The 25,967-nt window shown below is 35.6% G+C and overlaps 1 pseudogene; it reads right to left on the bottom strand.

Annotated features, from left to right (window-relative positions):
* LOC107877065 overlaps positions 1–25,967 on the bottom strand; it is a 56,536-nt pseudogene that overhangs the window by 17,202 nt on the left and 13,367 nt on the right.

Raw genomic sequence — 25,967 nt, 5'->3', positions numbered from 1 at the left:
TTGAGTCTCAACAATCAACAAATTACAAGACTCTTGTAAAGTAGGAATTAAACTCCAACGCCTATTTCTGTAAAACACAAACCTTCCCAAGGTGAGTTTTCCAAAGTCTTTGAGAACCAACCTGATACATAAAGTCTAAGACTCCTTGATTCTACGTAGTAGGGATAGGTTCAACTTTAACTGCCTCAAACTTTGTTACTTCTCAGATAATTTGTTGATATGTTTCTATCTTTTTAAGTATGTGAGAAATGAAATGAGTTACTCCCTCGATATATAACAACTCTTCAAAGAGTCCTTCAAAGTTATTAGTCTTCTATCTTGTCTTGAACTCTTCAACTCAATCAGAGTTTTTTGTTTATCAAGTCCTATTTCAACTCAAACTCCTTACTCAAGTGAAACTCTTTCTTTTGCTTATCATCTAAAATTTTACTCAATTACCACTTCTTACTCAATTATCACTTGTTCTTTCTCACGTGATTAACCATTATGATTTTATCAAGTCTTGATCTTAAGCATTCTTATCTTATCTATATTTTCCAGTAACAACCTCGTGTTATTTTGACTCTGCACTTCAGTGTAGTAGACCTCTTCATCTAACATGTTTAATTTGTTATGACAGTCACCAAAACCATCCCAACAAATTCCCCATTTTTAGTGATGACAAATTTCTGCCATCGAGCAACTGCTGACTTTTCCTGTAGGCACTAAGTGATGAACTTTTTAATAAGAAATAGGTTAGATATGAGTTATAAAAATTGAACACCCCAAGGCTTTCCCTTTTGGCATCATCAAAAGAAAACCAACCCCAAAATCAGTAAGTGCAATGCTACTCAATTCATGGCCACTAGGGCTATCACCAAGACAATACGAACAAAATAAGAAAGCAATGTAGTAGTCAAGATGTTAAAATATTAAGCACAGGCAAAAGGAGATTACATTGGAATAGCATGAAAAGATGTACAATCAAACAACCAATAAAAAAGCATACAAAAATCTAGGCACTGGAGACAAGAGAACTACATAATAGATAAAATCCTAGGGCTCTAGAGAACAAGATTGAAAGGGTATATAGAATAGGTCAGATCAGTTTAGTGGGTTTGCAAATGATCTCTGTATTCTCATCCTTTTCCCTGGAAATATCAGCTTCTAGTACCTAGATCCAAGCTTGAAGTCCTTCTCGTTCAGTACAATGGGTTGCCCTGACTTCTTCCAACTCAGCCAGAGCATCTGCCAACTCATTCCTTAACTGTTTCACTAGTGTGTCTGCCTGTCTTATGGAAATAGGTAGAGCAGCACTGTTCAGTCTCCCAAGAATTTCTTTTGTATTTTGGAGAGACCAAACATGAAAAGGCATATCAAAAGCCTCAAAGAAGTGTGCCAACCAAATTCCATAAGCCAGTGCATGTGCATTCTTGTCAGCCTTTAGGAGGATCCTCTGCATATACTTTATTATGTGTCTTGGAATATTGATTTTCAAATTTGTATCAATTTACTCCATTATAGTCAAATAAATATAGTTATCCTCAGTTATCCTATCCTTTCGAGGTATTATAATCTTGTGAACTACATTAAAGTAGAGCTAATGGAGACGAGACATCTCCTTCTTAAGAACACCTCTTTGTTGGACCAGATTAGGATTTCCTAAAAATTTTCTAGTGATGGCGAAAGAAAATGATAATTTATCTAGAGAAGGCCAACCAAATTTTATGTAGATATCCCACCCCCTAGAGAAATGTTAATAACAGGGGAAACATCCTCAGTAGCCAAATACATAGAAATACCACAAACAGTTATGGTGAAGAGGTTTCATTTTGTAAACCCATTTGTATAGAACTCATATACTTTTAGGCAGTCAAGCTTGCGTTGTATCTCTCCTTGAAGGAATAACGAGGACCAACCTTGAAATTGAAGTCTGTTTAAGAGAATGCCCATTTCAAGACCCCCATCAATGATAATCTGACAACGAATGAATTGTTGCTTCTGAAAGTGGAACACATTGTCTGAATAAGTATCCATAATTTAAGAGGAGTGGATATTATTGTGAGAGAGAATATCAAGTTCAATCTCTAGAGACAAAAGTTTGTATGCTCAGTAGCTTCAGAATCAGAGGAAGGAACGGGTTGTGCAACCTATTTCTTAGATCTGGTTTTTGAAGCTTCTTTGGAAGTGGAAGTGGAAGTAGAAGTAGATTGAGGATACTTTTGGGAAGTTGGTTTTCTTGAGGAAGAAGAAGAAAAAGAAGAAGAAGAAGAAGAAGAAGATCTGGGAGGCTTATCTATGGAGGACTTAGGGATGAAGCATTTATAAGTCTTCCCTTTGCGAATGATACGAATAAGGAGATTAGAATTAGAAGGAGAAGTCACAAGGCATGACAAATAAGTTCTCTTCTTTTTAGTTACTTAAAGAGCAGCTTCAAGTGAAGCTTCTTCTTGCCTCTTACAATTTTGTGTATGAGAAGGGTGAACAAGGGAAGTATTAGAGAAAACCTCAACTTGTTCATCATCAGGAATGGGGATATGATCCTAGATTATTTGACTAAACAAAAAGAAATCCTTTTAGGAGCTGCTTTTGGAATAGATTCGGGAACGAAGGAGGAAGAAGGTCCAATTTCGGGAGTAAGTATTTGTAGTGGAGCAAAGTTTTGGATAATATTTGAGGAGTAAAACTTGTCACAATATAGATCTTGTTCAAAGGGATTAAACATGGATTTGAAGTCATACCATGCCCTAAAATTATATAGCTTAATTGGAATGAAGGGGGAAATTTTTGGAACTGGGGTAAAGTCATGGTGAATAATGAGGGCGGTGCTAGAAGAGAAGGATTTGGTGGAGTTATCTTTAGAAGGAGATGAGGGTTTTTTAGAAGCCTTTGTTATGAATGCTGAGCTTTTCAAAGATGGAATACATAAGGGTAGTGGTTTTAGAAGGAGATAAATGATTTTGGAGAATGAATGAATGAGGTTTTATAGCATAAGGAATGAATTGAATTTTGAAATGGAAAAAGGAAGATAAAGCATATAGATGTCAAGGGGTATTTCGGGTGTATTTAAGTGGGAAAAGGAGATATGACCCTTGGCAGAGGTGGCAACAACTTTTTTAGGGAAGAGAGACATTTCGTTTTGGTGGTTACAAGTCTCCCTGTTTTGAAAGAAACAATAGTGCCTAGATGTTCCTTAATACTTACTTAAAAAGTGACTGAAGCAAATCATACCTTGTCATTTCTATGAGCTCCAACGCCTTAGCTTTCTCTGATTCTGTATGACTAAAAACATGACTTAATTGAATTTATTAACTTACTAGAATTGGGACACACAACTAAATGTGCAAGACTGAAAAGAGTAGCTAAGATTTCATAAATAGGTTAATTTTTCTAGCCAATCATTAAGAGTGGTTATGCAATCTTAATCATCCCTAATTCTAACCTATTTTTTCTCAAAGTGTTCTCTACTCAGTGTATTTGGTCCTCAGTAGAACAAAACATGATGGATATAAGACCTTTTTCAATATTATCTCTAAGAAAATGGTGTCTAATATTTATATGTTTAGTTCTTTTATGTTGCATAGGATTCTTTGCAATATTGATTATACTTGTATTATCATAAAAGATCGAAATGCATCCCACATCCATACCAATATCAAAGAGTTGTTGTTTGATCCATAACAATTTAGTACAGCATGAACCACCAGCAATATACTCAGTTTCAACAGTCGACAGGGCTACTGAGTTTTGTTTCTTAGTGGATCAGATAATTAGACATGATCCAAGGAAAAGTGTCATACCTGTAGTGCTTTTCTTGTCCACTAAAAAACTTGCATAATCAGCATCAGAGAAACCTACCAACTTAAAATTACTCCCCTTAGGGTACCACTAGTCTCAATTCATTAATCACGTGAAGTATTTTGAGATTTTTTTTATAACACCAATTTTACCAATGCAATTATCAACAACTTGCTTTGGTGTTATTGATGAATCAATTTCATGCTTTGTTGTTCCCCCGTCAATATGCCCTCAATCTGAATAATAGTTGGACCAGGTTGTACAACCTATTCCTGTGCATGCTCATCAATTTTACTGTCACCCTTTTTACTTTTATTCTTCTTACATTATTCCACAAAGATTCATCCGAACCAGATCTAAGAACTATATAGTACTTATCTGATTATTTTGTTTTGAAGGAGGATCTCCCTTGTTTCCCCCTTACACAAACACTACAAATATGAGAAAAAACTTTTGTTTTAGTTCTCTTAATCTTTGTACTTCACCCCAAATAGAATCCACCCCATCTTTACATATGGAGAGTGTCACGACCTGAGGCTACCCCTTGGTCATGAAAACAGTGCTTACGATCATAAGTGACCACAACTAACTCATGAGCTGGTACCTACTATAAGCACTGAGTAAACTGATAATAAACAATATATGCAGAACAACAATAGATAATTCCATAAGGTTTTAGATCCTGAAACACGACTAAATCATAAATCGAAATGTCTAAAGTTATACTGAAAAGACTGATAAAATAGTTGTTAAACTGACTAACTATCTGAATGTCTAAAAAGCCTCTACTAACTGACTTTGGAGTTGATAGGACAAATTTCCAACTAACTCCGACTGAATGGAAATACGGAACTATTGAGATAAACTGAAATAACAAAATCATGTCCTCAATATATGAGGACTCACCATAACTACTACCGCTGATAAGCTTAACTATCTAAGCGCGGTCAAAAAACTGAGCATCTGATCCTATGATATAAGGCATCATAGCACAAAGAAAAGAATGTGGTCGGTACTTTGAATGTACTGGTATATGAGATGGGGTTAGGCTGAAATGCATAAGTTAATTGAACATGAAGTAATAACTGGCTGAATAGCATGAGATAACTGAGTGTGCATGCATGAAAAATGAAATACTGAGGATGCAAGACCAAGCATATAATGTTTTCAGAAATAATCTGTAAAACTAAAATACTAAAATCTGATAACTGAATAACTGGAAGTCTGTATACTATGGTAAACCACTAAACTAAATTTTGTTTTGAATACTGAACTAAAACTGTAGGAGGTATCATCTAACTATCATGCCCCAATCTGAGCATATTGAGGTCCAACCTGTGACCTCAGTTGGAAGGGTGTCGATACTGTGCCACAAGTACAAACAATGGCTGAGTGTCACCCTCTCCTAGCAGGTGATGAGTCACCATCAACTGGAAGGTTCTCCAATAAGATATATGTTACCCTCAACTGGAGGGTAAACACTTTATCAATCCTCAACTAGCAAGCAGATATCTCTAGCCTATGTTGGCTACGTAGTTCTAGAACTCAGGGATTAATACTAAAGGTCACACCCTCTACTGGCTGGTAAGCCCCTATCCCTAGGTTTGCTCGGTGCTAAATCCTACTCCTAACTAAATGACACTGATCACCAGGCTAAACTAAGCTTAACTTAACAAACAACTAATCATGATACTAACTGAATGACAACGCTCATTGTTTATCTGAAATCAGTCTGCAAATACTGAAACCTATGTAAAAAGCTAAGTATTGGGTATTCATAACCCCCAACACTAAATGGAAATAATAATATGGACACATGAAATCTTTGAAACCATAATAGGGAATTATTGTTCAAAATTCAATACTTAGGCATTTCATCAAACGCATGTGGGGTCATGATCTTAGACATGGGAAAGGGTAAAGTATGTGAAAATACCATAGTTACAAATTAAAACCATGAATTAGGGATTTAATATGGAAATTTCATCATTCAATCATGTAAAGGCTCATCCCATCGAAAACACTTGTAAACACATTATATAATCGAAATTCATAAGGCTTCATGGAAGAAATTCATCATAAACATGTATAGTTCATAATTTACAACATAAAAAATAGATTCTTGAACTCCATGAGTGAAAAGGGACTATGGATGAACATCACACATACCTTAACGACTGATTTCTAGAAGGATTCTTCGATTCGAAACTTGAATTCCTTGATTTCTTCTGAAAAGGGCTTGAATCTTATTATTGGGAATGGAAGAGGGTTTTAAACTTGTTTACTGATTGGTTAGGGTTAAGAGAGAAGATTTAATGTGTTTAATACTTTATCAAAATGTTTTGAAGTGATTAGGGATGGTTTAGGGGTGTGAAATGACTTCAATATCCTTTATTTAGGTCAAAACGGAGTGTTTTGGCGCTAGGAAATGACCTAGGCGACGCCCATCAAATCACCACGCCAAGATGGGAGATTCCTTGCCAATCACCTAGCTTTTGGTTGGGAGACTCCTAGCTATTTGATAGGAGACGCCTAGCCATTAGCTGGGTGACTCCTAGCCCTTGGATGGGCGACATCTAGCCAATTGCACACCTATTCCAGTAGCCTTAGGCGATTGTTAGGCAATGCACACCCCTTTGCATGGCCATAACTTTTTGCTCGGGTATCGGATTAAGTCTAAATTGGAATCGTTAGAAAGCTAATTTGATCATCTACAAGTTGTTGGGTCTTAAGATGGAAAATTATACATATATCAAAAGTTATACACATTCAAAATAGACCTTTGTAGAATTGAATATCAAACTTTTGGACGAATCAAATGCTCTTAGCTCAACTTTGTTCTAAGTAATTCTTATAAACATCTTTTACATCGAAATCACTTCACACACTAGGATAAAGATCATGACATATGTATTGACATAAAAATCATGGTATTAAATTTTACACATGTAGGAATGACGGTTTGATTTCTAGCTCGAAAATATAGGGTGTTACATTATCTTCCCCTTGGAATCATTGTCCTCAAATGATACTGGATAGGCTGAGAATACTTAACTAAGGCAACTGAGATCACATACTAAACATTCATGTCTGGGGAGATGATTACATGACTAAGTTTGAAACATGATACATGACTAAACTAATTTCATGAATGCATGTAATGACATGAGAATGGTTATAAGGCTGAGATAGAAATGAGAGATTCAACTTATGAGTAACCATTACCTCTTATTGGATCTGGTTTCGTGAATAAGGGATGAGAGGTTTAGGATGTTAAAACTTGAGCTATTACCACATCTCCCTCTTGGGATACTTCATCCCTCGAATAATACTGACTTGGCTGAAATATTAAGAAAAGACTGAGATAATACTTAGAACACTTAAGAACTAAATTATGACCAAATATTTGAATCCAAAACATGATGCATGAGCTGAACTGAATTCACAATTTACATGAATGCAAACAAACTATCTCTTGGAATGGTCATATTCATGAAACTTCAGATAGTAAGACTAGATCAGAAGATGGAAACCATAGGAACTTGTCTGTCTGACTACTAACTGAACTGCTAGCTAAACGGACTAAATTATACTGAAAGCTTATACTTAACTATACATTACACTGCACAAATGCACTTCACTTGAGGCTACTTAAAAATATTCACATAGACACTGATAACTCTATCTACTGTGGTCTGAGTTAAACTGAATTCTCTACTATGTTCAAGTCTGCTCGAATCTACAAAGTACTACACATCACACCATAACACTAGTCTGAATCATGAATTCAATACATCCTGTGCTTTTACAACTTCTCATCTCATGAATAATTTCTATTAATACTTCAACAACTATATTCAATCCTTACTAGATATTCACTGATGCACAATACATCTATCCACTTACACGCCAACATGACATTCAAGCCTATCTTTATAACTACATATGAACTTTTTAAACAACACCCATAAAAGCATCTTTCTCATATTCTCTAATACCGCTATCAATAACAACTTCCATGCATTATCCCTAAGAAAACACACATAAAATTTCAACTAACCATGACATATATCAAAAGTGTGCCTCAATATTCCTTCAAACTTATAGCCTTAGGTAAAACAAACATATTACAATACTTCATTAACATGAACATTTACCAGTTATTAAGAGTGCACCAAGAGTTATGGGAACTGAGCATATGGTAAAGAATGAGTACCTGAGTCATGAGTTGCATGACCTGAATTTCGAGTTCATAAATTCATGGAATTTAATGCATACAGCTGAGTGAACTAGAACTCCTTTAACTAGGAGCTAGAAGCGTACATAATTTTCTACAAGGTGTATGAATATGAGCTATGATCGTGGAGCTGACTTGTAAGGCATGAGTAGAAACCATGATGACTGAAATACAATACTAAAATAATAATGGGTTGGGAATCATCCTCCCTTACTAGTCTTCTACATATACTGGTATTAGGATCTAGGAGCCTGGCTTGGTTACTTATTCTATTATCTCACCCTTAGCTTTAAGCCATCACTCTAAGTGTGTGAACCACTTAATAAACTCTAACTAAACTTCAACCACTTTACTCTAAAGCCCGATATAACGATACACATATATACTAAAATCACCCTGAAAGATTACACCTAAAAGTGTTAAACCTACCGCTTGTACTTCCTTATGATATATAACTCTTATCTTTCTATAGCCTCAATAGTCATCATAAAATAGCTTAAACACTGACTAACTTCAAATTTTCAGGGGTAACACCAGACAATGAGCTCACACTATCAAGAATTTTCGCTCTTCTTTTGATTTGCTCAATAATTCAAGATTCAAACTTAGATTATAACACTTAACATGGATATCCCAAAACATTTAATGAGCCATACTTATTTCTTTCATATACTACTAATATCACATCTATAAACTTATATTCTCCTTAAACCATGATAATTACCATCACACTAACATACCCAACATCAATAATATATAATTTTGAATCAACATACATAAATTCTAGCATACGCTGCTTCAAGCCTATAGATTCACTTTTCATACAACTATCCACAAGGATACATAATCCACCAAATTCAGATAACACTATCCCAACTCTACTACTGCTAAATTTTTGGGTTCATGCTTCTAACTCTAGATCATATGTTATCAAAAGATTCTGAGAAGGGATTTGAAAGCTTATGTGACTTCAGCTTCGTGCACGATTTTCATGAACATGAATAAAGTCCTTCAAACTTTAGAACTTAAAAGTACTGATGGGAGACTTTTGAGCCTGTGTGAAATCCCATAACGGTGTTTGGGGACTATCTAATAAAACTCTATCGATAGGAATTTGAGCTTTACTATTTCTATTACCTTAAAAATAAGATAGAGTTAGCATAAAGGAGCAGAATGAGAATCTATATAAATTTCTTAGAGAATACTTCTACTGCATAATTTGAGATATAAAAGAAGGGAAATATTTCCTAAATGCCCAGTAGCCTCGCGAAGAAAAGTACAGACGTCTTTGTACTTTTCTGGAAGACTCTACTAAGAATGGATATATATACATACTAGGACACTTGAACTCTGTGCTCTGATACAAAGTTTTGTCACAACTCGAGGCTACCTCTTAGTCGTGACAATGGTGCTTACGATAACAAGTGACCACAAGCTAACCCATGAGTTGGTACCTGTTGTGAGTACTGAGTAAACTGATAATTAACAACATATGCGGGATAACAACTGATAGTGCCATAAGGTTTTAAATCCTAAAATATGACTAAACCATAAATATGAATGTCTAAAGTTATACTGAAAAGACTGATAAAACAGTTGATAAATTAACTAACTATCTGAATGTCTAAAAAGCCTCTACTGACTGACTGTGGAGTTAATTGGACAAACCCCCAACTAACTCCGACTGAATGGAAATATTAAACTAATGAGATAAACTGAAATAACAAAATAATGTCTTTGATAGATGAGGACTCACCATAGCTGATGTCTCTAATAAGCTGAACTATCTAAGCGTGGTTGGAAAACTGAGCGTATGTTCTAATGATATAAGACATCATAGCACAAATAAAAGTATGAGGTTAGTACTTTAAATATACTGGTATATGAGATAGGGTTAGGCTGAAATACATGGGTTAACTATACATGAAGTAATAATTAGCTGAATATCATGAGATAACTGAGTGTGCATGTATGAAAACTAAAATACTGAGGATACAAGACCAAGCATATAATGTTATCTGAAATAATTTGTAAAGCTAAAAACCTAAAATCTGATAACTGAATAACTGGAAGTTTGTATGCTATGGTCATGCAAAATTGAACTGAATTATGTACTAATATTGAACTAAAACTATGAGAGGTATCATCTAACCGACATTTCCCAATCTAAGCAAATTGGGGTCCAACTTATGACCCAGTTGGAAGGGTGTCAGTACCATGCCATAGGTACTAATAATGGTTGAGTGTCACCCTCTCTTAGCAGTTGGTGAGTCACCCTCAACTGGTAGGTAAACACTTTATCAACCCTCAATTGGCAGGTTGATATCTCTAACCTACGTAGGCTACGTAGTTCTAGAATTTAGGAACTGCTACTAAAGGTCACACCTTGTTGGCAGGTTAGCCCCATCCCTGGGTTTTCTCGGTGCTAAATACTACTCTCAACTGAATGAGACTTATCACTAGGTTGAACTAAGCTTAACTGAACAAACAACTAATTATGACACTAACTGAATGACAACACTCATGGTTTGTCTAAAATCGATATACAAATACTGAAAACTATATAAACAGCTAAGTATCGGGTATTCATAACCCCCAGCATTGAATGGTAATAATAATATGGACACATGAAAGCTTTGAAACCATAATAGTGAATCATTGTTCAAAATTCAATAGTTAGGCATTTCATCAAACACATGTGGGGTCCTGATCTTAAACATGGGAAAGAGTAAAGCATGTGAAAATACCATAGTCACAACACAAACCATTAATTAGGGATTTAACATGGAAATTTCAACATTCAATCCTGAAAAGGCTCATCCAATCAAAAAAACTTATAAACACACTATATAATCAAAATTCATAAGAGCTTCATGGAAGAAATTCATCATAAACATGTATAATTCATAATTTAAAACATGAAAAATGGATTCTTAGACTCCATGGGTGAAAAAGGCCCATGGATGAACATCACACATACCTTAACGACTGATTTCTGGAAGGATTCTTGGATTGGAAACTTGAATTCTTTAATTTCTTGTGAAAAGGACTTGAATATTGTTCTTAGGAATGGAAGAGGGTTTTTGACTTGTTTACTAATTGGTTAAGGTTAAGAGAGAGGTGTTAATGTGTTTAATACTTTATCAAAATAGTTTAAAGTGATTAGGGACTATTTAGGGGAGTGAATTAACTCCAACACCCTTGATTTAAGTAAAAACAAAGTGTTTTTGGCACTAGGCAATGACCTAGGCGACGTCCAACAAATCGCCCAAGCCAAGGTGGGTGATTATTTTCCAATCACCTAGCCCTTGGATGGGCAACGCCTAATCAATCGTACATCTATTCTAGTAGCCTTAGGTGATTGTTAGTTGACGCATACCTCTTTGCATGGCCATAACTTTTCACTCGGATATTGGATTAAGGGGAAGTTGGTATCGTTGGAAATCAAATTCAATTATCTACTATTTGATGGGTCGTAATCTTAAAAATTCCACATATATCAAAATTTATACATGTTCAAATTAGACCCTTGTAGAATCAAATACCTAACTTTAGACGAATCAAATACTCATAGCTCAACTTTGTTCTAAGTGATTATTATAAATATCCTTCTGTAATGCCTCAATTTTCTGAACCAGAATGTTACACAGTGCTCATGACCTCAAGGAACACAAGCTAACTCATGACTAATATCTGTACCTATACACTGTATAATCTATGAATATAAATGCGGAAACATGAACTGAAAGGCCATAAGGTTCAATACTGAACATAATCTGAATAATAACTCTGTCTGAATAAAGTGGTATCAAAATACCAAAACAAAACTAAAATACTGAAGTCTGAATCCAGTCTGTAATCTAGTCTGTGTCTAGACTGAAAAACCTCTACTATCTGAATAATCAAAATAAGGAGCTGATGGGACACGTCCCCAACTAACTCTAACTAATGAACTAATCAATGAGAAAATAAATAAATAATTATGTCCTCAAAGGATGAGGACTCACTTCTAACTCTGACTGCTGAAATCTGAAATGCTACTACTACTTCGAAACTCGTACCTCTAAACCTATGGCATAAAATAAAATACCATAGTGTGAATGCATCAGTACGTCTGAATGTACTGAGTATACGAGTGAGGTAGTCTAAATTCAAAGGGTTTATATGCATGAACAATGCTGACTGATATGAACGTGAGAATACATACATGTATAAGTAACTATAACTGAACTTGTGGTGATACTGACTACTGAGCCAGAATGCTGACAACATGAGTTTACTGATACTGAGATACTAAGTAGATGAATGACTATTTCTGACAGTTCGAATTATGAAGAACTGGTCTGATTGACTGTGTCTAACAATACTAAAACTAAATACTGATAACGTAACCTATGATGACTAATCTAACTGGTATAACTGTAATGATCGGCCTAACCGATGTAACTAATAGTGAGCGACTGTATCTGACAGTCTAAATCTTTTAATAATGATTAAGAGTGACTAAGCTTGAGATCAGGCCTAACTAACGGCTGATCTCTGGAACTGATATTGAGAATACTAAACTGAATCTAAGACTGAGATCAAGCCTATCTGATGGGTGACCTCTGTAAGTACTGATACTAAAAAAATTTATGTTAGACCAAGCCTATCTAGCGGGTGGTCTATGAATCTGTGGAACTATCTGAGTTCCTTACTGAGATTAATGACTATATCTGATAGTCCTGATTTCTGAGTTTTACTCTGAAGACTGATACTAAAACTGTAACTGTGGGAGTTATCACTTAACCGACATGCCCCGAGTCTAAAATAGTAGGGGTCCAACCTGTAACCCCAGCTGGAAGGGTTTCAATACCGTGCCATGGGTAAAGACCTCTCTGGTCAAGCCTATCTGACAAGTGACCCTTGTAGGAAGTCAAGCCTAAGGCAGTATAATAGTCAAGCCTCTCTGACGAATGGCAAGCCTTTTCTGATGGGTGACTCCTACATCCTGTGATAGCTACGCAGTTCTGGAGTTTAGGGATTGCCCCTAACAACTCTGCCTCTCTGAAGGGAAGCCTCCATCCCTACACTCGCTTGGTGCTAGCTCCTACTCCCAACTAGAAGACTCTGAACTGATTCTTAGAACTTATACTTGAACTGAACTGAAGTTGTTACTGAGTTTCTTACTTGACTAAGATGACTGAGTTCACATGGTTCCGTTATCTGATGAAATACTACTAAATTTATTATTTAACTGAATGAAACTAAGTTCTGAATTGATTTCTTGAATGCTACTAAGATCTGAGCTGAGTACTGAACTGAAGCTGGAATGAAAACGATACTTAGGTTACTGAGATTTCTTAAGTTCTATAATTGTCTAAGAGTTCTAAATTCTATAACTGACTGAGTTCTACTGATCATAGCATGACTGAAATTATCTTGAGACTGACTCGGCTCTAGGCACACAGTTATATTTTTTGGGTACAAGTACCCCCAGGACTCGATGGAAGGAAACTGACACATATGATACTTCTTGATCATAGGAATAACATCCATAATTCATAGTACCATAAGTAGGGGATTTCATACTACACATGATTCTCAATACCTTATACATGAAAGGGAATACATATAACATGGATATACTTGCATAGCTCAATATCATGGACATTCCATATCACAATAAAATGTCATAACAACAACACATATCAATAACATGGAATTCATGTGGAAACATAAAGAATAGAACATGGACTTGTCATTTAAGCACTATTAACTAATAAAAACATGGATTCTATCATTCTTGACATTTTATCAAACACCTTCCATGCACAACTTTGGGCATAGGTGTACTTATCAATTTGACAATCTTAATCCACCTAAAATTCATGGGTTTCAACTAACCTACTCACATGCTTCATGGAAAACACATCAAGATACAACCTTGAGTCCAAACAACAATCATCAAGATGAATATAGTCATAACACAACTAGGAAATCACAATTTATAATTTAAAACATGATTCTTCAGCTCCATGGATGAAAGGGATCCATGGATGAACACTACGCATACCTTAGCGATTGAATCTTGAAAGAGATATAATGTTTCTTGAAGGTTCTTGAAGAAATCCTTAAGCTTTATCTTAATTTTTTTCTTGACTAGGGTTTAACCCCTTTGGGAAAGAATGTTCTTATTCTTGAGGAGATGATCTTGAAAGGAACCCTAATTTTGTGGTTGAGAGTGTATGAGAGAATTTTTTGAGATATTTAAACGAAGAAAAATAGGAGAAAGTTACGTCCCTTGAGGGTTTTAAGTCATGGGAAGTAGAGGAAAAGGACCAAAATACCCTTACTAAACCACGTCCCAATTGCTGAAAATCTAAGGCTGACGACATTTGTGATAAGTCATCACAAATGTCGTCACTGGGGGGCTGGAATTGATGAATTTCTGCCTAAGGGTGACGACATTTGTGATAAGTCATCACACTTATGATAACTTATCACAAAATGTCATCACTGAGGGTGGATTTCTACCTAAGGCTGATGACATATGTGATAAGTTGTCACACTTATGATAACTTATCACAAAATATCATCAGTTAGTTTTCGAAGTTGATATGCTGGAGTAAAATGGGCATAACTCTTTGCTCTGATATCGGATTTGGGCTAAATTAGTATCGTTGGAAAGATAATTCAAATATATTTCATTTGATATATAGTAGGTCCTCTAATTCGATATATAAAAAGAGTTATGGTCGATTGAAGTTGAACTAAGTTTTGACGCTCACTAAAACATGAACGATAGAAAAGCTTTCAATTTGTCCTTGAGTTAGGGGACCTTTATGATCTAAATTAATGCTCAAATAGATTCCCACACTACATAATTGATTAAAACACTAAATTTACATAGGATTTGAGGCTCTTGGAACATCTACGTATATGAATGACGGATTTTTATTCTAGTCCGAAATATGGGGTGTCACATTATCTCTTTCTTGGAATCATTCATCCTCGAATGTCAATTGATAAGTTACAAGTACTGATCAACTTAACTTACTTAAGGGACATGAATATCTAAAACATTACTATATGACAGAAATTACTGACACACTAAATTTTTCACAAGAGTATGCATGCATAGCTGATGCATAGAATACCCGGATGAGACTATTGATAAGCTGAATCCTCATGACGGACATGTATATCTGATGCATGGATACTTGACTGAGTTTTTCTCATGAACGTATGACCGAATACACTGATAAGCTGAACTTTCTCTACTGAACATGCATATCTAAGGCATGGAGGTCTGACTGAACTTACTCTTGAAAGCATGATTGATTGTACAATGATAACTGATGCTAAATCGTAATAGGAATCTATGCATGAAACTAAATGGGTTTACGGAATTGATAACTTCAGGGAGTTATAAAGCATCTCCCCTTTGGGACACTATGTCCCTCTAAAAACACTTACATCACTGGAATACTTGAGGACTACTGAGAGGTGCACAAGGTATCTATGAATTGGATCATATCTAAATATCTGAGAGCTGAAGATAATGCATGATGTATGAACTGAGTTATACTCGCAACTACTAAGGTACTCTGTCTTGGAATAGTTACCTTACTGAGATTTCTGATAGTATGACTAGATGGAAAGATATGAAAACAACCTATACAAATCTGATTGTCTAACTACTAAACTGAACTGCTGGCTTTACTGACAAACTTATGCTGAGAACTTAAGCTTAACTGAAGCATTGCTTCTGTATTCTTTCAACTAAACCTTCTACCTTAGCCTCAAGTCATCATCATAAGTCTGGGAATACTTTACTAAACTCTGAACTGAACTACAATTATTCTACTCTAGGGTCTGCAGTACAATAATGTACCTAAATGATAACTCATCCTAAAAGACTACACCTGAAAGTATAAAGTTCACTGCTAATACTTTCCTAAAACTATCTGCGGGGACTGCCTTAGAAAGATCTATCTGTAGGACTTTGGACTTTACAACTTATGCTACCTTAAGAGTAAGGTAAAGCTGACATGAATGGAACATGATAACAATCCACATAAGTTTCTTAGAGAACCTTTCTATAGCATGATCTGAGACATGAAAAAAGGAAAATTGTTCCTAAAACATCTTATAGCCTCCTACACATAAATGTGGTGTGCAACACACCCATGTACAAGACTCTACTAGATGTGGCTTTCAGACTTCCTAGGACACTATTGAACCTTAGGCTCTGATACCAAGTTTGTAATGCCCCAATTTACTGAACCAAAATGCTACACGATGCTCATGACCCCGAGGGATCACAAGCTAACCCATGACTAATATCTATACCTGTACTCTGCATAATATATGAATATAAATGCAAAAATATGAATTGAAAGGTCATAAAGTTCAATAAAGAACATAATCTGAATAATAACACTATCTAAATAAAGTGGTATCACAATACCAAAACAAAACCGAAATATTGAAGTCTAAATCTAGTCTGTAATCTAGTCTACGTCTAGTCTGAAAACCTCTACTGTCTGAATAATCTAAATAAGGAGCTGATGGGACATATCCCCAACTAACTCTGACTAATGAACTAATCAATGAGAAGATAGAGAAATAATCATGTCCTCAAAGGATGAGGACTCACTTCTAACTCTGACTGCTGAAATCTACAATACTACTACTTCTCTGGAACTCGTGCCTCTGAACCTATGGCGTAAAATAAAACACCATATTGCAAATACGTCAATATGTCTGAATATACTGAGTATACGAGTGAGGTAGGCTAAATACAAAGGGTTTATATGCATGAACAATTCTGACTGATATGAATGTGAGAATACCCACATACATAAGTAACTATAACTGAACTCGTGGTGATACTGACTACTGAGTCGGAATGCTAATAACAAGAGTTTACTGATACTGAGATAATGAATAGATGAACGACTATTTTTGACAGTTTGAATTATAAAGTACTGGTCTGATTGACTGTGTCTAACAGTCCTGAAATTGAATACTGATAACGTAAGCTATGACTACTGATCTAACTGATATAACTATGATGATCGGCCAAACTGATATAACAGATACTGAGTGACTATATCTGACAGTCTAAATCTTCTAATAATGATTAAGAGTGACTAATCTTGAGATCAGGCCTAACTAACGGCTGATCTCTGGAACTGATATTGATAATACTCAACTGAATTTGAAACTGAGATCAAGCCTATCTGATGGGTGACCTCTGTAAGTACTGATATTGAATAACTTTATGTTAGAACAAGCCTATCTAGCCGGTGGTCTATGAATCTATGGAACTATTTGAGTTCCTTACTGAGATTAATGATTGTATCTAACAATCCTGATTTCTGAGTTCTATTCTGACGACTGATACTAAAACTGTAACTGTGGGAGTTCTCACTTAACTGACATGCCCCGAGTCTGAACTAGTGGGGTCCAACCTGTAACCCCAGCTGGAAGGGTGTCAATACCGTGCCATGGGTAAAGATCTCTCTGGTCAAGCCTATCTGACGGGTGACCCTCGTAGGAAGTCAAGCCTAAGAAAGTATAATAGTCAAGCCTCTCTGATGGATGACAAGCCTTTTTCTGAAGGGTGACTCCTACATCTTGTGCTGGCTATGCAGTTCTGGAGTTTAAGGATTGCCCCTAACGACTCTACCTCTTTGATGGGGAGTTTTCATCCCTGCACTCGCTCGTTGCTAGCTCCTACTCCCAACTGAAAGACTCTGAACTGATTCTTAAAACTTGTACTTGAACTGATCTGAAGCTATTACTGAGTTTCTTACTTGACTGAGCTGAGTGAGTTCACTTGGTTTCGTTATCTAACGGAATACTATTAAAGCTATTATCTGACTGGATGATACTAAGTTTTGAATTGATTTCTTGAATGCTACTGAGATCTGAGCTGAGTAGCTGAGTACTGAACTGAAGCTGGAATGAAAACGATACTTAGGTTACTGAGATTTCTTAAGTTCTATAACATTCTTAGAGTTCTGAATTCTATAACTAACTGAGCTCTACTGATCATAGCACGACTAAGATTATCTTGAGACTGACTCGATTCTAGGTACACAGTTATATTTTTCGGGTACAAGTACCCGCAGGACTCGATGGAAGGAAACTGACACACATGATACTTCTTGATCATAGGAATAACATCCACAATTCATAATGCCATAAGTAGGGGATTTCATACTATACATGATTCTCAACACCTTATACATGAAAGGGAATACATATAACATGGGTATACTTGTATACCTCAATATCATCGACATTCCATATCACAACAACAACACATATCAATAACATGGAATTCATGTGGAAACATAAGGAATACAATATGGACTTGTCATTTAAGCACTCTTAAGTCATAAAAACATGGATTCTATCATTCTTGGCATTTTATCAAACACCTAACATGCACAACTTTGGGCATAGGTTTACTTATCAATTTGACAATCTTAATCTATCCAAAATTCATGGGTTTCAAGTAACCTACTCACATGCATCATGAAAAACACATCAAGATACAACCTTGAGTCCAAACAACAATCATCAACATGAATATAGTCATAACACAATAAGAAAATCACAATTTATAATTTAAAACATGATTCTTGAGCTCCATGGATGAAAGGGATCCATGAATGAACACTATGCATACCTTAGTGATTGAATCTTGAAAGAGATCTAATGTTTCTTGAAGGTTCTTGAAGAAATCCTTAGGCTTGCTCTTGATTTTTTTCTTGACTAGGGTTTAATCCCTTTGGGAGAGAATGCTCTTGTTCTTAAGGAGATGATCCTCAGAGGAAACCCTAATCTTGTAGTTGAGAGTGTATGAGAGAATTTTTTGAGATGTTTAACTGAAGAAAAATAGGAGAAAGTTACGTCCCTTGAGGGTTTTAAGTCATGGGAAGTGGAGGAAAAGGACCAAAATACCCTTACTAAACCGCTTCCCAATTGCTGAAAATCTAAGGCTGACGACATTTGTCATAAGCCGTCAGACTTATGATAAGTTGTCACAAATGTCATCACTGGGGGGATGGAATTAATAGATTTCTGCCTAAGGGTGACAACATTTGTGATAAGTCGTCACACTTATGATAACTTATCACAAAATGTCATCACTGGGGGTGGATGTTCTGCCTAAGGCTGACGACATATGTGATAAGTCGTCACACTTGTGATAACTTATCATAAAATATCATCAGTCAGTTTTCCAAGCTGATAGGCTGGAGTAAAATGGGCATAACTCTTTGCTTCGATATCAGATTTTGGCAAAATTGGTATCGTTGGAAAGATAATTCAAAGATATTTCATTTGATATATAGTATGTCATATAATTCTATATATACAAGGATTTATGGTCAATTGAAGTTGACCTAAGTTTTGACGCTCACTAAAACTTGAACGATAGAAAAGCTTTCAACTTGTCCTTGAGTTAGGGGACCTTTATGATCTAAATTCATGGTCAAATAGATTCCCACACTACATAATTGATTAACACACTAAATTTACATAGGATTTGGGGCTTTTGGAACATCTACGCATGTGAATGACGAATTTTTATTCTAGTCCGAAATGTGGGGTGTTACACTTTCACATTGAATGTACTTCACTCACTCGAATAAAGATCATGACACATGTATTAACATAAAAATAATGGGATTAAAGTTTAAACACGTAGGAACGACGATTTAATTTCTAGTAAAAAATATGGGGTGTTACAGAGAGAGGAAGGAACTTTATTTTCTTCCAGTCTTATGCCTTGAACAAGCTCTAACCACGCACCAATTTTGATTTTATCCTTTCACACTTTCCTACAAAACTAATTAGGGTTAACTTTAAGCATCCAGATAAGCTTGGTTCTTTTCTTATGAGAAAAAGGACGAATCAGATTTCTTTTTGTCCAATGAGGCTACAGGTTATGTGACCTATTTCTCTAATTGGTTTTGTTATTTATTTTATGTTTCTAAGATCTTATGGAATCTGATTTCCTTGCCGAAGTGGTACTTCTGAATTTGATTTTATCAACAATTGGACATTCATTAATGGGATGTCCAATATTTCCACAAATATAGCATAAATCATCAGTGATAGTGTGACTTTAGAAAAATCCTAATCCATCCTTTTCATTGTGAATCCTTGCACCCAATTGATAAAAAAATCTTGAGGAGTTTGTCCATCTATTTGCCCTTTCAAGATCAAGTTTCAGGCTAGAATTTTCTTGGCTTAAACAATCTACCATTTCCTTTTTATTATTACATTCTTGTTTGGCTTTGGTTGACTCAAGATCAAATTCTTTTTGTTCATCACTTTTTATCTTTTAACTTTTTTTAGATAGAGTCAGCTTTAAGATCTCAGATTGAAAGTTTAAGTTTAAAGAATCAAGTTGACTAAATTGTTTCTTGGGAGTGTTGTTTTCCTTTTCAACAATGTTTTTGCAAGTTTCCAGATCAATAAGGTCAAACTTGAGACTTGCAAGACTGTTGAATAGTTCATCCCTATCAGAGGTTAATTCTTGAAAATTATCTTTTAAAGCATTCATCGGAGAAACAAGTGTGTCTTTGAAAAGCAAATGTAAATTCTTTTTAAGTTTAGGAACCCTTACCTCAGTTGTGTTATATCCATGCCTGAATCTCCAATTATCATGAGAGCGGTTTCATCTACCTCTTCCTTATCTGATTCTTTAAAGTCAGATCCCCAAGAAGCCACTACAACAAACTTTTCCTTCTCGTTTTTCTTAGCCTTTTATTTAAATTCTTTCTCAACTCTTTCTTTTCTCTATTTAATTTCCCAAGCAAGACAATCTCTGACTTGATGATCAGTTTTACCACACTTATAACACCCCGTGGGATTGTCATTGGAACGCCTTTTGCTACCTGTTCCATTCTTCTTTTTGAAGACTTTGTTGAAATTTTTTGTTATAAAAGCCATATGTTCTTCAATCAGTTCCATTTCCCCAGCACTGTCTGAAGCCTTTTGGGTCAAGGTTTTCTCTGGAGTTGCATTTTCCTTCTTGGTTTCATGAATTTGCATCTCATAAGTCTTCAGGTTAACCCACTAACTCATACAAAGTCATACTAGCTAGATCCTTTGGCTCCCTAATTTCAGTAACCTTGACGTCTCATTTTGACTTAGGCAAGACTCTCAACACTTTATCAAATTGTTCCTCAGTATTGATAACCTTTCCCAAAGAAGTTAATTTGTTGGTTAAGGCAATGAGTCTTGACATCATCTGATAGAGGGATTCATTTTCCTTCATCTTGAAAGCTTTATATTCAGTAAAGGGGAGAGCAATTCTAAATTTTCTCACTTGAGTGGTGCCCATATGTGCATTCACCAAGGCATCCCAAATTTGCTTAGCAGTGGAACAAGTAGGCATTCTGTTGTACTCAACTCGACCTAGTCTACACACTAAGATGTTCTTTGCCCTTGTATTTTTCCTTAGTGTAACCAAATTATCCGCTGTAAATTTACTTCTTACTTTTTTGACTTGTTCTCCATGTTCCAGCTTCATTAGGATAGTTGGACCATTAGTAATTATGTCCCATAGTTTATAGTCTTTACCTTGAATGAATATTTCCATCCTAGCTTTCCACCAAGAGAAATGAGATCCGTCAAAGAGAGGTGGCCTAGTAGTAGATTGACCTTTACTGTGACCAGTAGGTGGTGCGGAATTCATCATAGTGATTTACTCTTAGGTGTTAATCTTATTTAAGAGACTTTACTCTAATACCACTTGTTAGAGTATGTGCCCTACTGATTACTTATTTTAGCCTAGCAGTTGCCTATTAGTGAACAGTTTAACTAACGTGTTCCTATCCTACCAAACAGTAAGTAAATTGCACAATGATGTTTACGTGAAAAACACCTGGTGAAAGAGGTGTAAAAAAACATGGCCTGTACCTCTACAGGATTTAACCCCAACACCACTAAAACAATTGAGCCTTAACAATCAACAAATTACAAGACTCTTGTAAACTAGGAATTAAACCTTAACTCCTATTTCTGCAAAACACAAACCTTCCTAAAGTGAGTGTTCCCAAGTCATCGAGTTTCCCAACTTGAAGACAAAGCTCCTAACTCAGTTTATACTTCACTGAGACTAGACAACAATACAACTCGAGAACCAATCTAATACATAAAGTCTAAGACTCCTTAACTCTACGTAGTAGGGATAGGTTCAGCTTTGACTGCCTTAAGCTTTGGAACTTCTCAGATAATTTGTTGATATGTTGCTATCTTTGTAAGTGCGTGAGTAACGAAATGAGTTACTCCCTCGATATATAACAACTCTTCAACGTTTCCTTCAAAGTTGTTAGTCTTCTATATTCTCTTGAACTCTTCAACTCAATCAGAGTTTGTTGTTTATTTAGAGTCCTCTTTCAACTCAAACTCCTTACTCGAGTGAAACTCTTTCTTTAGCTTATCTTCTAGTGTTTTACTCAATCACCATTTCTTACTCAATTAGCACTTCTTCTTTCTCACATGATTCATCATCATGATTTTATCAAGTCCTGATCTTGTTACTTTGACTCTGCACTTCAGTGTAGTGGACCGCTTCATCTAACATGTTTCATTTGTCATCTCAGTCACCAAAACCATCCCAACAATTTCCTTTCTGCTTATTTCCCTTAACAGTATTAAAAACAATACATATAGCCGACCGCAACTTGCTTGCGACTGAGGCATAGAAGTTAGTTTAGAGTGAGAGAAATACTGAAAAGTTAGATGACAAGCAAGTTTGAAAGGGAACATTATTTGCCAGTGTCCAGCAAATCTTCAAGAACAAGTGTAATTGAAGTGCATGTTTTAGTAAAAATTGGAGAAAATCAAAAATATGAATATCATGAATTTGCGAGTGAAAAAATTGTTTCTAGGCATGAAAGTCAAGGTAAGTTTCTAAAATCAATTCTTAGACCAAGAAGAGCTTTTCCAGCTGCAGAAAAGTTTGTTTTTCCTAATTCATTCACCAGCGATAGATTAAAAGCAAATGACAATAAGATCTGTTTCATTGGGGGGACAAATCGTACATCACAGAGGATCAAACTTCATCGATGGTATGATATGACCAGGTGGAAAGAAGGAAACATACAATGTGGTGAATAACTTTAAGCAAGAAAGACATCTCTTGGATATGCCACTTATTGCACTTGACATCTGAAGTTGGAAGAAATATCACCAAAAGATGGAAAATGAAGGACCACCTGTGATTTTTTTCGTCTTTTGAAATTTAACGACTATTGCAGAGATTTGTTAGCACTGTAGCAGTACATGCAGATGATGTAGTATACATTTCTTAAGTTCAATTCTAAATCACAAAATATTCATTCAAACCATTTCTTTTACAAAAAAAAATATGAGTTGCATTTGTTGTTCAAAGCCACCCTTTTCAAGACAGAACCCAGGGGAGTGGTAAAACGCCTTATCGCCATGGTGACTGTATTGAAGCATCATTGCAAAGTGCTTAGCCAGTATTTTACTTATCTCCAATGGTCTTATAATATTTACACATCATCATCCATTGCAGTTGACATATATATGTGTGTATTTTTTTGTTGTCATACTTTACTATAATAAAGTACATGAATCACATAGCAGAACTTAGCTCTATTTTCTGCCGGAACATAGTATAATGTTTCAATCGGTACACCACATTCTCCACCTGAGTCACAACCATTGTATATTAATCCACTATTCTCCCAAGTTCTTTTATGATTACCACTGCATAACAAATTCTCTATGCACAGTTAGAAAAATACGAAAAGAAAGAAATATGTGAAATGCATTATCAAATAATTAAAAGCTGGCAATCCACAGTCATTAAGGCATTCTTGATGATGAACAGACTTTGCAATCATGAACGTACTTTAGATGTTATCGGTTCCACCTGTGCTGTAAATTGGTCCCATTGTGAGATATAGCCATTTGCATAGGGTAGATCTCCATGAGGAAAACTAGGTCAATGTTACCCAGATCCTTAGTAATGGTGTCAGTTTTCATAAGTGAGTCAGGCTAATAATTAGCGTACTCATTTGAACTATTATGCTCTTTCTGGAAGAACATACAGAACTAACAAGATGTTAAGAATTAAGTGGGCACAAAAGATTTTAAAGGCTTACACTACAGTTGGATAATCATAATGTTTACACTATAGTTGAATGATCATAACTTAAATACAAGGAAGCTTCGCAATTAACTTAGATGCTAATGCAAGAATTGAAATATAATTGAAGAATCCTGTGTAGACACGTTATTTTATCCCTCCAAAAATTGATTTTCATAGTTTACTTAGTCTTACCATGCACCTCAACCCCATTCTGTAATTTTTTTTTTTCATAAAAATACAAAAAGATAACAAATCCCTAACTAACTTAATCCTCAAAATTCTTTTAATAACAAATTAACAACCCCATCCCATAAAATTAGGACACCTCACTACTACCCTTACCCCACCCTCACCCACATGCCCCCTATATTGTTTTACACATTTTTTTTTCTTCAGGCCATTTTTTTCCATATATAGACACCGCCAGTAAAGGAAAAGGGGGATTCCTCCATCATAACCATCAGATAACCTCTACATGCAGCACCTATCTCATGAAAACATTTACAGACACCAATTACACTCACAATTGATACCGGATCCATCCTCACCATTAAAAAATATATACATACACAGTGCATATGCAGTAGAAGGGGGGACTCACCTTCCTTTTCTTTTTCTTCCTCTTTGCACACAACACACACATAAATCTTCTCCATTCACACACCATCGACACTACACATAAACGTACAAAAAGCAAAATCTCCTGCCTCAGTGGAAAATTGCATCTCACCAGAGATTAACGCATACAGTAACATGGGGAGAGAAGAAAGAGATCGAGATTAGAGGGTCAGCAAGAAAGAATCGAGCTAAAGGATGAGCGAATCGAAGGGGAGATAAAGGATCATATGATTACTGCTCCGGCGATCGTTTCATTAGAAAACAACGAGCCATACTAAAATTCCCTGGAACTGGTTGATCGGGTCATTCTCGGGTTAATTCTGGCAGAGGGTTCACCGGAAATTGCACAGTTTCCAGATCCTTTCTTCGCAAGTTTTATTTTGGTTATTCACATGTATTTTTTTACTTCCGTTCGAATATAGGTTCGGGTCATCGCGATTTAAAATGATTTTATTCAATTCGTGAATTCGGAGTCAAGATTTTGGGACTCGTTCGAGGATTTTGGTTTTGGATTTCTTTGTTATCTTTGAAAACATGTTTCATTGAGGTCCATTTCCTTAACTCATTCTCTTTTCTTTATCTTGATTTGTTGAATTGGCTATGATTATGTTCTTATTGATTATGGTTGCGTGATGTCATGATGGTTTGATGTTGAACAATTGATTGTGATATAAGTTTTAGTGTTAAGACATGGGTAATTGTATCGTGGAAGATATATGTTTAAAATGTAATTTGGAATCGATATTGGGAATATACAAAATTGAATATCGATTAATCTTGTTGTATGGATGATATCGAACATGATAGAATTATGATATGTTGAAACGGATAGGCAAATATAAATTCAGGTAGGTAAAATTTAGGAATAAGTGTTTTTGTTGAATGTTGGAATGTGGAATGTGTGTTGAATGTTTTCTAGTTTAGCGTGCTTAATCAAATATATCATTTGGTCGGGGAATACCCCAAGGTATTTGTGTTTATTTGCCGAGGAATACCCCAAAGTATTTTGTACCTGGAAGATGTTCGTGACGAAGGCCCAAGGCGTCGGGTGGAGCTTAGTTTAGGACTAGTTTTGGAATAGGATTTATATTTTTTGCATTTTTCTATTTTGGACTAGACGTTATTATTTTGGGTTTTGGATTTTGTTTGATGTGTTTGGTTGCTTCTTTTATGTGTTTTTGTAGGTTTATATATTCATAGTTT

Source organism: Capsicum annuum, chromosome 7 (genome assembly GCF_002878395.1).
Source record: "Capsicum annuum cultivar UCD-10X-F1 chromosome 7, UCD10Xv1.1, whole genome shotgun sequence".
NCBI classification, from domain to species: Eukaryota; Viridiplantae; Streptophyta; class Magnoliopsida; order Solanales; family Solanaceae; genus Capsicum; species Capsicum annuum.
The sequence above is the reverse complement of the archived record's forward strand: the minus strand, read 5'-3'. Positions and strand labels throughout refer to the sequence as shown.